The following is a 10944-nucleotide window of genomic DNA, read 5'->3' as shown; positions in this document are numbered from 1 at the left end:
GAAAAAGACAAAGCAAACCATGTAAGTGATGGTCATGTCATGGGTTTGACATGCACGGTTTTTTTACACTTTCATTTCACCTTTCCCATTGACTCCAATGCATTTCGCCAAAATCTCGCAACATTTGACAACTTTCATTCTTCTTGGTTTGCTAATTTCCCAACTGGATTATCCCTCTTATCAATTTTGTTGTTTTTTAAGTAAAGCAGCAATTAACTTGCTAACAAACTAGAAAAATGACAAAGAAGCTTTTGGAAGTTGTGAATTATTTTTTTTTTTAAGTTGAGGAACAAAATTGTCAACAACTGACCAATTTTACAAAAAGAAATATATTACAAGTAAATATTTACCCCACTGTAGTACTGTACTGTACTAACCCTACAAGATTATATATTTTTTTTCATAATTTCCACATTTGCAGCTTGTGGTAAATTTGAATAGTGTAAAGGATGATGGATACAAAACTGTGGACTCCAATAACACTAAACTAATGAAGAGATCTGGCAAACTTAACCCCCAAGCAAGCTTTTATTAAACAAAAGAAAACAAAAGAGGCAAATGTATCTATTTTGATAGTTTAAAAAAGCTACTAATCATAAAGTTTTGTACCTGTAGACGCATTATACAGAAGCCACTAGAGGGCTCTCATGTAGTTCCATATTTTAACACCTCTTTGTAGAAGCATTTAAATAGTGTTCTATAGAGCCTTTCACCATATTTTTATTTTTCATAACCGTTGCAACAGTTTTACTATTTATAAATCTTGTGCAATATCTTTGTCATATTTTGACTCAGGTGGAAGTAATGTTGGGAAGTTTTTAGATAGACTGCCAGTTTTTTACAGTTTCATTTTTTCCTGAGAATTTACTTATAGCAAAACATTGACTTTACAGTTGTCATTGTTTGTACCCCCATATTTTTTGTTTTTTCAGCCAACTCGGATCAATCTCCAATTCCATTCCAATCTACAACATCCCGGAAGCAACTATAGACACCACGATACATTACTGTACACCACGGTCGATCCTAAACCGTCCCCTCCACCTTATCCCACTTCCTGTCGATTTCAGTCACACACTTTTATTCCCCATTCGGTCGTAGCACTTCTTCCTCTGCTTTTGTATTGTTTGTATCCCAACCTCACCCCCTGCACTGCTGCCATTAAAAAAATTCACATTCGTGACCCTGAAATATCTGTTCACTAAAGTGGGCAACATCCCCATCCAAGCGGCTGCTAGTTCTATGACATTCCAATTTTTTTTACCATGGCCAACCCAGTTTTTGTATCAGGCAGGGAGACTGATTGTTTATAATGTGGCCCCAGAAGCCACCCTCGGCCACAGCAGAGAAGCAGAAGTGTCCAATAACAAGTGTTTGAGTTGAAAATGTAATTTTGTTTTTCAATGGCAGCAGTAAGAAATCTTTTTTTTACTTCAGGTTTGCTTTAAAGGGACATTTTTTGTTTTGTCAGATCTTTATTTTTTTTGTTCATCTGTTGTAGTCACCATGTTTTTGTCAATATCTACAAAAATTTTCCAGGGGCACCTTTTTTTGCAATGCGCCCAGCATGCTATTGTAAGTGCTACTCCACATTGTTTATATATTGGGGTTTACAGGAGGCACACATTCGAAGATCATTAAACCATAATTTATTATGTACAAACTAAAACATACTATAGTCCTTCATGCATAAAACATACTTTTCCCATTTTATTTCCCAGTGTGTTCCCCACCTAATAATACAATGCCTTACATAGCCACAGCCATTTCAGATCAATTTATCTATATATAATGTCCATATATTTCCATGTCATGTTTGAACAATCAATACCGTTTGTATACTTGATAATATTTGATGGCATGTAGCTCATTCTTCAAGGGATTTAAGGCAGTTCTTTGCAAAACATATATACAATAATGAGGGAGCATCGAACATCAAGGAGAACACCTCTCCTCACTGTTGGACCTTGGTGGGACCACAAGGTAATGCATAATAATGAAGAAAGAACTCAACTGAATGAACCGCTACTCCAACCCAATCCTGTCGACCATTGATTCAATTAAGCAAATATAAAGAGATATCCCAAAAGCCATGGCAGAAGACTCCGTCCAACCAGGTGCTTCATACCTCCAGACCAGGCATAACAACAGCAGGAGCCTACAGCATATAGGAGTATAATGTAACATAGCGTATATAGTGTAGGGGACATGAGTATAATCTAAAAAATAGCATATGCAGTGCAGGGGCCAGGAGTATAGTGTATAACATAGCTTATACAGTGCAATGGTCAGTAGCATAATGTACGACATAGCGTATACAGTGTCCCTTACTCCTGCTCAGTGGGAGAATATACTGTATGTTCCAAAGTTGGTGTAAGAAGGTAGAGTAATAAACTCCATCCCAAAATGATTAATCCCTCTTTTCCTTTCCCACAGTGGACCCCAGTGCCCAGGTGTCTGTGTGGGTGCACAATGGGGGAAGTGAGGGTGCACAATGTGGGTGAGCAGCATCTCACCTCTCTCCCTTTACATATGAATGAACCATGGGTATTGCATATAAATACATTCATAAATATGTACATCATTTGACTCATTCTTATGCAAATCTCGTAGCTCATTCCTGGAACACAGTCATTTTGAATGGCATCCAAATGCACCTTCCCGGTACACCCACGCTATTGTGTGCTGCAGTGTTCTGCTGAAAATGCTGCATGCACCAACTTTGGTCCATTGCGGTGCATTAGCCCATTCATATGAATGGGCTGCCTTAACGCAATGCGTGTTTGTTAAATGCACTGCAACAGACCTGAATGGTTTGGCTCTGATTGTCCCCTTGGTTCCTGACATTTGGCCTGTCCTCAGCTTTGATTCCATCGAATGTTTAGTACTCTGCCTTGGCTATACAACTGATTATCCCAGGGTTCCCACATCAGGAATCTAGTAAAACTAACACTATAAGCAGCTTTGGAGGACCAGACATTTCTACACTTATATACCTTTTCAAAACCTCTTACCATCCTGCTGGTGACTAAAGGATCCTTCACTGGCCATGCTCTGACTTCTAAGATCCTACTTACAGATGAGAGATCCATACACTGTATTATACTTTGTATTTTAAAGAAAAAGATACGTTGCAATGGAATGTTGTGCTGTGAAGCAACAATCTATAGTTGTCATAGTACCTTGTACCTTGTGGACACACTTGGAATATTGTGCATGCTGTCTGTACTTATCCACTACCCATGTTCCTAAAGAACGCCATTGCTCTAACACTATATGCCGCAACAAGATGGGGAAGGTGTGTGACACTCCCACACCTCACCTATCATGGTATCAACATTTTAGTGTGGTGGTGATCTACATCGCCATGCTAATCATGTGTCTCTGCCTTTCAGCCTGCATATACTGAATCCTGAAGAAGATATCACAGGTCATGTGAGCTGGATTTTGCCATTTGATTTCAGGTACTTTTTTTTCTAATAATTCTCTGCGTACTTGTGTGTAGGGATTGAGCTTTTGAATAATACTTTTGCAGGATGCCTGGAGTTCAGCTTTATTCATGTAACACTGATGCAGGTTTTACATTTCATGAACTTTGGCTGGGGTCATTTTGTGGTCAGAACAGAGAAGTCTGCAAAATGTAGGATGATGCATTCGTTTGCATGTCAGCATCAGTTTCTTGTGACTTAGGACAAGTCTTGTGATTCTTTTTTGGCCCAGAAAATTGTAAACATGTTGATTGGGTAAAATGTATATGCTGGTATGTGTTATGTTACAATTATCTGTATTGAACAGACATGGTCATAAAAACTGCTTGTTGTCAGATGAAAGAATAGCAAACAAAGTCTTTGCATGCAGTTTTTCTATATCTCCCTACTAGGTTCCACATGCTTGCATCAAATATGAAATATAGGAACCTTTTATTTGCACACATTTCAAAACAAAATCCAAGTCTGTACATGTTTCTGTAGATCTGCCAGCCCAGATTTTTTAAAGTGATTTTGTTGCTATACAGAAGAAAGTCAGCAAAGGCATACCTGTAAAATGAAAATACTCATCTTTCCCTTTGCCTGAGCTGACAAGCTCCTCTCTGATGTTGAAAAATGATCTTCTGAGGTCTCCCAGGAAACCAACACCAGTAGAAACACAAGTTTCTATCTCCGTGTAGGGCCCTTTTAAAAGTAGGACCCACCACATCTTGCATTTGTCACCCAAGCTGTCGGTCATGACAGAGGATGGTGGGAGGAATTAAAAAATAAGGTGTACTTTCAGAGAAAATGCACTTATTCTCTCTGCCCCCCTCCATTGGCATCACAGAGCCCCCTCGGCAGATGTATACTTACCAAGATAAGGCGCTTGGGGCCTCCAAGATATTTATATTCAGGGCAGAGCAGTAGAGCCCCATGTGAGGTCAGTGGGAGGAACCAGTGAGAGTTGGGGAGATTGACTTTACTGTATGTTTTGTTTTCTCCTCCTATCATCATGTTACTTCTATGCACCTCTGACTGGCTCCAAGTGCTGCCCCACCACTTTTGGCCTTGGTGCTGCTGCAGAGAATTACCGGGGGTTGGTTCCACATTATATTCAGGTACTTATATTAGCTGCAAGAAAAAAAATTCAAAAGTTTTTAATGAGTACATTTTTCAGGATATATATATATATATAGATATATATATATCTATATATATATATATCACTATATCACACCACTTACAGTGCGTTCTAGTGCGGTTAGCTGCTGGAACGCACTGTATTACATACTAAACTCCCCCCTGCATTCTGGGGCAGGAGGAGGCAGTGCGATCGCCCGCACTAGAACGTGTGGCACAACACTGCCTGCATTCCGGGCCAGAGCAATCACAAGAATACTGCATGCACTAGCAGGCATTATTGTGCCATGTGTTCTGGTGCGGGTGATCGCTCCGCGGGCAGGGGGTTGGCTTCGGGGGCATTGACTTCAATTTTGCGGCCACACCCCTTCCTGCCCCAGAATGCAGGGGGGAGTTTAGTATGTGATATAGTGCATTCTATCAGCTAACTGTGCTGAAACGCACTAAGTGGTGTGAACAAGCCCTAAACCCCAAATTCAGCCATGAGCAGGGAAGGGTTAGATCCTCTGTCATGTTTATACTGGAATCATGGTCCTCTCACTTCTTGGCATGACAGGAAGTAATGTGAAATCTCTGCTACACAGACAAACACAAAAGCAAACACACATCTTCCCAGTTGGGTGACAGACATAAATAAAATCGTAAAATAAATGTTAAATCTTACTTAGGGCTAGAACACACCACGAACAGTGCGTTCCGGTCCGATTTGGTGCCAGCACGCACTGGATCGCTCCCCCGCCGGCTCTTGTTTTCTGTTTTATTTGAGTTTATCAATGACATCATTATTAAATGGCAGAAAAATCCTGGGTCAGGCTTTACAACCTAATAGTATGAGCCTAGCCTTAAAGTTATATGTTTCAGTTTTATGATCCATGCAGATCAGACAGCACAGCCAGGTCCTGGATCTCTTGGCAGACTTCAGTGCAGTTAAAGGAAAAGTGTCACAAGAGGAACATACAGTCTGCTGTTCCTGATCTCTTCTTCTTAAAATCTTAGTTTCCTGGCTATTAAACGTACCCTATTAATTTTTTTTTTAACTTTCCTGATTCCCTTACATGGTTTGTGTGTCTCCTCAGCAGCCTTTCTCATCCAGGGTGCCAGGGTACCCAGGTGCCATGGCACCCTGGTAAGTCTACTGGCTTTCTAAGGTATGCCTCAAAATTTTGTGGTAGTGTCTTCTTATGTAAAGGGCGGCTACTGATGCAAGGGTATAGGAGAAACATCACCAGCACACCAAATTCCTTAAAGGATTATCAATCGTGGATTTATTGAAGACTCATTGTAAATACACGCTCCGTTAAGGAGTGCAACAAGCCTTCTTTATCTCATTACTGATGCAAAGGGTGACTGATGTGAAGGAAGGGTGATCTTGATTTGAAGGAGGCACTTTGATGTGAAGGGGGAAACCCACTTTTTTGTCTGCTTTTTGCGTAGGGTCCCCCTTAAAATCTATGACATTTTAGACTGGGGTGCCCTGACATTTTGCATACTGTTAAAGGGTGCCATGACTAGAAAAAAGTTGAGAAACGCTGCTCTACTGGACTCCAGTAGCAGAATAATCTTCACCAGATTTGACTAGTTCTTCTTAACTGTTGTGACCATTACAAAGTCAAGTATCTGTGTTACTTTCCTAATGCATTCTCCATAAAGAAAAGTAAACAAATATTTGAAGAGTGCAGCTACATGAGCGTGATACCATCCTTACAGTATAAGATTGTTGGTGGGGACTGAGGCACAAACCTATGTTGAAAAATCTTTTCACTGGAGGCCAGTTCAGACAGTTGCACTTTTCATTTTATACCTGCTGGTGGATAAAGCACTCATAGATCCTCAGCGCAATCCCCCCGCTGAGCCAAATAGTATGTTAATGCTTATGGATATGGAAGAAAGCTCCTGTAGAAAGTTCTAGAAAATATGGTAGCTGGGAAACATTCAAATGAGAAGACATTATGGTTCAGAATGATGCACACAAACAGAGCCTCAGTCACTCATAGTCAGTTTTTAGCACAGGCAGAGCAGTTTTCTAAAGACAAATATATATAAACTTCCAGGCACATTGTGCACTACTACAAATTAACCACAGGAGAGAACAGAACTTATCACATCTGCTGCAAGACAGATGTGATATCTACTGAGTCTGCATGTTGCTGTGTATATAAAATTACTGTTTCTTTATTTATTTTTTTTGGCTTCTCAGCATGTTGCCGTGTATATAAAGTTACATATTGTTCTGCCTTTTTTTGCCTACGTTGCCTGCTTTTGGCCTTCAACAACAATTAGTATATTGTTTATCTAATGTTTTTATGGGTTTGGTTAATCATTTATACACAGTTTACTTTACTAAGTATGATCTTGACTTAGTCCAGGAATAAAACATCTATTATTCAGAACCTTCCCTAGGGTCAGGGTTGGAATTGTCACATATTGTATAGTTAATTGTATAGTTAGTTGTATAGTTAATAACCGAGCCGAAGTAAACAGAGCCGAGCGACATTCGGCTACTCACTCCAGCTCAGTACGGCTGATTTCAGCTGTACATTGGCTGCCTTCAGTCAGCTGAACATGCTGTGCTTCTTCGGCTTTGACGAAGGGCAGAGTGACTTTGACTCAGCCGATCCAACATCTGGATCAGCTGAGCCGAAGCTCCGACAGCTCACTCACTGCAGTTCGCCCCTATTCTCATAGGGGCCGCCTGGCAGTGAGTCAGTAGCCGAATGCTGCTGAGCGGTATTTGGCTCAGCTATTCTGCTTGGTACCTCAGAGGTACCGAGCAGAATAAAAAGTCAATGAAAAGAGTGAAAAAAAAGTTTAAAAAATATTTGAAATATGTAAACAAATAGTAAAATAAAAAAGTAAGACATTTTTAAAAAAGAAAATAAAACAATTGGGCGGAGCTAGCAGTGGCAGCTAGCTTCGCCCAAATGTTTCCCATTGGCCAGCATCTGCTAGAGTCTTCTAGCAGGTCCACGGCCCGGCTCCGCCAGTTGCCTAAATGACGCTGGGGACGCTGATCTGTCATTACAGCTGGGCGGAGCCATCTGTGAGATCACGACTGGCTCCGCCCAGCTGTCATTTGCAAGGCGTATGGCTGGCCTTTGGCAGGCCATTGTCCCCTCTTCGGCTGTCACTTCGGCTCAACTGAGCCACTTGGTCGCCTTCGGCTCCTGTAAGGCTATAGTGAATAGCCCATACAGCAGCCCTTCGGTTCGACTGAACTGAAGGACTCCAGCGGCCGAAGGAAGCCGAAGGATCAGCCAAAGCTATGGCTGGATTCTTCGGCTCTTTAGTGAATAACCCCCCAAGTTAACACAAAGGCCTCCCTTGTACCTCTAGTCTACAGACACCTGTTGGTGCCAGGTAGTCAATAGGCAGGTCACAAGGCAAGCCAGGTCAGAAACAAGAAGGCAGGTGTGCAGCAGAATCAGGTTTACAGGTCGCAGTTATATAGCAGATGATCATCCATCAGCTTCCAGATGAGCCTTAAATAGGCCTTCTGACTGCACACTGCTTTAAGCAGCCTTTGCACCCTTGACATCTCAGCTCAAAGAAGTTTTTCCCTGAATGCTCCTGAACACTAAGGGCCCATTCACACCAGTGGGTACGTGTTAAGGTGCGCATAATGCCTGTGCGCTGGTGTGTGTTATGTATGCTGCCAGCTCCATTTAACCCGCAGCAGCGTGTTGCAAATCGATGCAAAAAATTGAGCATGTTCTATCTTTTCATTTACTGGTGTGAACTGAAGCATTAGGCTGTGATGTTTGGAGATATTAGCACATATGGTGAGCGCTTTAAGGATCCAATCCACTCGCAATATCTTCTTTTTAAGGGCCTGGTAGCCCAATTTTATTCAAACGAAAGTTCACACATCCACCAGGCTAAAGGAACGGGTACAGAGAGTATCAATAAATGGCGCCCTTTCAGACTGGGCTAGTGTCATTAGCGGTGTGCCTCAGGGTTCTGTGCTGGGACCCATGCTTTTCAACCTGTTTATTAACGACATCGGGGACGGAGTAAACAGCGAAATCTCAGTGTTTGCTGACGATACCAAAATTGGGAGGGTTATAGAAACAAACCAAGATAGTATAACATTACAGGAGGACCTGGATAGAATAGGGGAGTGGGCAACTTTATGGCAGATGAGGTTTAATGTCGATAAATGCAAAGTTATGCACTTTGGGATAAAAAACAAGCAAATGAGTTATACAATAATGGGTATGCCGCTAGGGAAGTCTGAAATGGAGAAAGATTTGGGGGTCACTGTAGACCATAAACTCAATAATAGATTACAATGCCAGGTTGCGGTAAGCAAAGCTAGTAGAGTCCTGTCCTGCATCAAGAAGGGAATGTTTTGCAGGGATAAGTCTATAATTTTGCCACTTTACACATCACTGGTTCGGCCTCACCTGGAGTATGCGGTGCAGTTTTGGGCACCGGTACACAGAGGGGATGTCCTTGAACTGGAGAAAGTCCAGCGAAGGGCGACCAAACTCATCAAAGGGATGGAGGACAAGAGCTATGAGACACGGTTACTAAATTTAAATATGTTCACGCTGGAACTAAGGAGATTAAGGGGGGACATGATTTTCATGTACAAAATGTTCCATAGTCATAGCAACATTAGCAACAAACTCTTTACGATTAATTCCGTAACAAAGACTAGAGGACACCACCTGAAACTGGTAGAAAAAAAATTCAAACACAAGGGGCGAAGGGGGTTCTTCTCAGTTCGCGCGGTTAGGGTCTGGAACTCGTTGCCACAAGCAGTGATTTCAGCTAATAGTGTGGAATCGTTCAAGAAGCTTTTGAACGATTTCTTGAGAAACAGTAATATACAGGGGTACAAGTACTCCTAATAACGAGATGACTCAGGGATCTATACACACACACACACAATAGGTTGGACTTGATGGACATGTGTCTTTATTCAACCTCAAATACTATGTAACTATGTAACCTTGGATACCCTCGCAGGGGTTGTTCAAGTACAGCATCCATTCACTGCTGGCTTCCACTTTTAACATGAATTGTTGTAGACCCACCGGTACTCTCTGTAGTGCTGTACTGCACTTGTACTGGCGGCCCCTCAGTCTCTCGGCTCTCCCAGCGTCACCAGTTCTCCCAGCCTCCCTGGCTGTCTTAAGGTGCCTCCAGCGCATACACCACCTGACTCTACTTTGACTTCTGGGGGAGTCCTTCTGACTCCTGAACACTGTCTCTTCCTATTTCCCAGCAGGAACTCCCCTGACTCCTCTCTGAATTCTGTGGGAGTCCTCCTGACTCCTGAACACAATCTGTTCCTATTTCCCAGCAGGAGTTAATTCCCCTAGTCAGCACCCTTTCCTTAAGGTTTGTGCACACCTGTGCAGTCATCGGGTGCTGGTCACTGCTAAACCCTGGACCCAGGACTGGAGCTTTCTTTCCTCATAAATCACTTTGAAACCTCCCGGTTCCAGGAACCCAAGCAGAATCCAGAAAAACCCTTGCCTCCTGACACCTGGTGACACTACCGCATAAAGGTGGAGCACATTAAATAGGAAATAAGGGAGTTTAGACCTAGCTGTAGCCACTCCCCGGAAACTCCAGAGTGCATGAAATCTGAAATGAAAAAACAGAAAGAACCAAAAAGCAGCCCAAATAGCTTAACCCTATGTATAGCATCTATAATTATCACAATTTGGTAAATCCATTAAAATGTGTGGACTGAGGGTGACAAGAGTGACAATCCCATGGGGCCACTTCTTTATTTACTTTGGCCCATACAATCCTTTGACGCCTGCACTGTAAGAGCACTTCATGAACACAGAAATTTGCATTGGATGAATGTTCTTGTACTGTATATGTCAATGGATACTACAGGGGGAGAAACAAAGGGGTGTTGGCAGATACTGCCATTGCCACTAATCACAGGTGATCACAGATGGACAAACCTAAATTATTAAGCGTAGATTCACATCTATGTGTAGGGCAACGCGTTCATCAATGTAATGTATGGCAATGCATATTAAATGTGTGAACGGGGCCATTAGTTTAAATAGCCCCCCAATGAAGTGCTAAGGTTGCCTGCCCCTGAAGTAAGGCAATGCACGTGCGTTGTAACGCACTGCAATGCATGATAACACACAATAGTAGTCCAGTTTCTGGGATGTTTTGGTACGTCAGAAGGCCGTTGATGTCAAAGGGCTGCTTTAACCGCCTCCTGGCCGGCCGTTGTAAAAAAAGCGGCTGGTCGGGAGCTTCCTGCATCTGAGCGGGCGTAATTAAACGTCCCGTCCTCCATGCCCACTCGCGCGTGATGCCTGTTTACATATAAGCTAACCGTCGGATCGATTGTATA

Source organism: Nanorana parkeri, unplaced genomic scaffold (assembly GCF_000935625.1).
Source record: "Nanorana parkeri isolate BGI_ZX_2015 unplaced genomic scaffold, ASM93562v1 scaffold2367, whole genome shotgun sequence".
Lineage (NCBI taxonomy): Eukaryota > Metazoa > Chordata > Amphibia > Anura > Dicroglossidae > Nanorana > Nanorana parkeri.
This window is presented reverse-complemented; position numbering follows the sequence as displayed.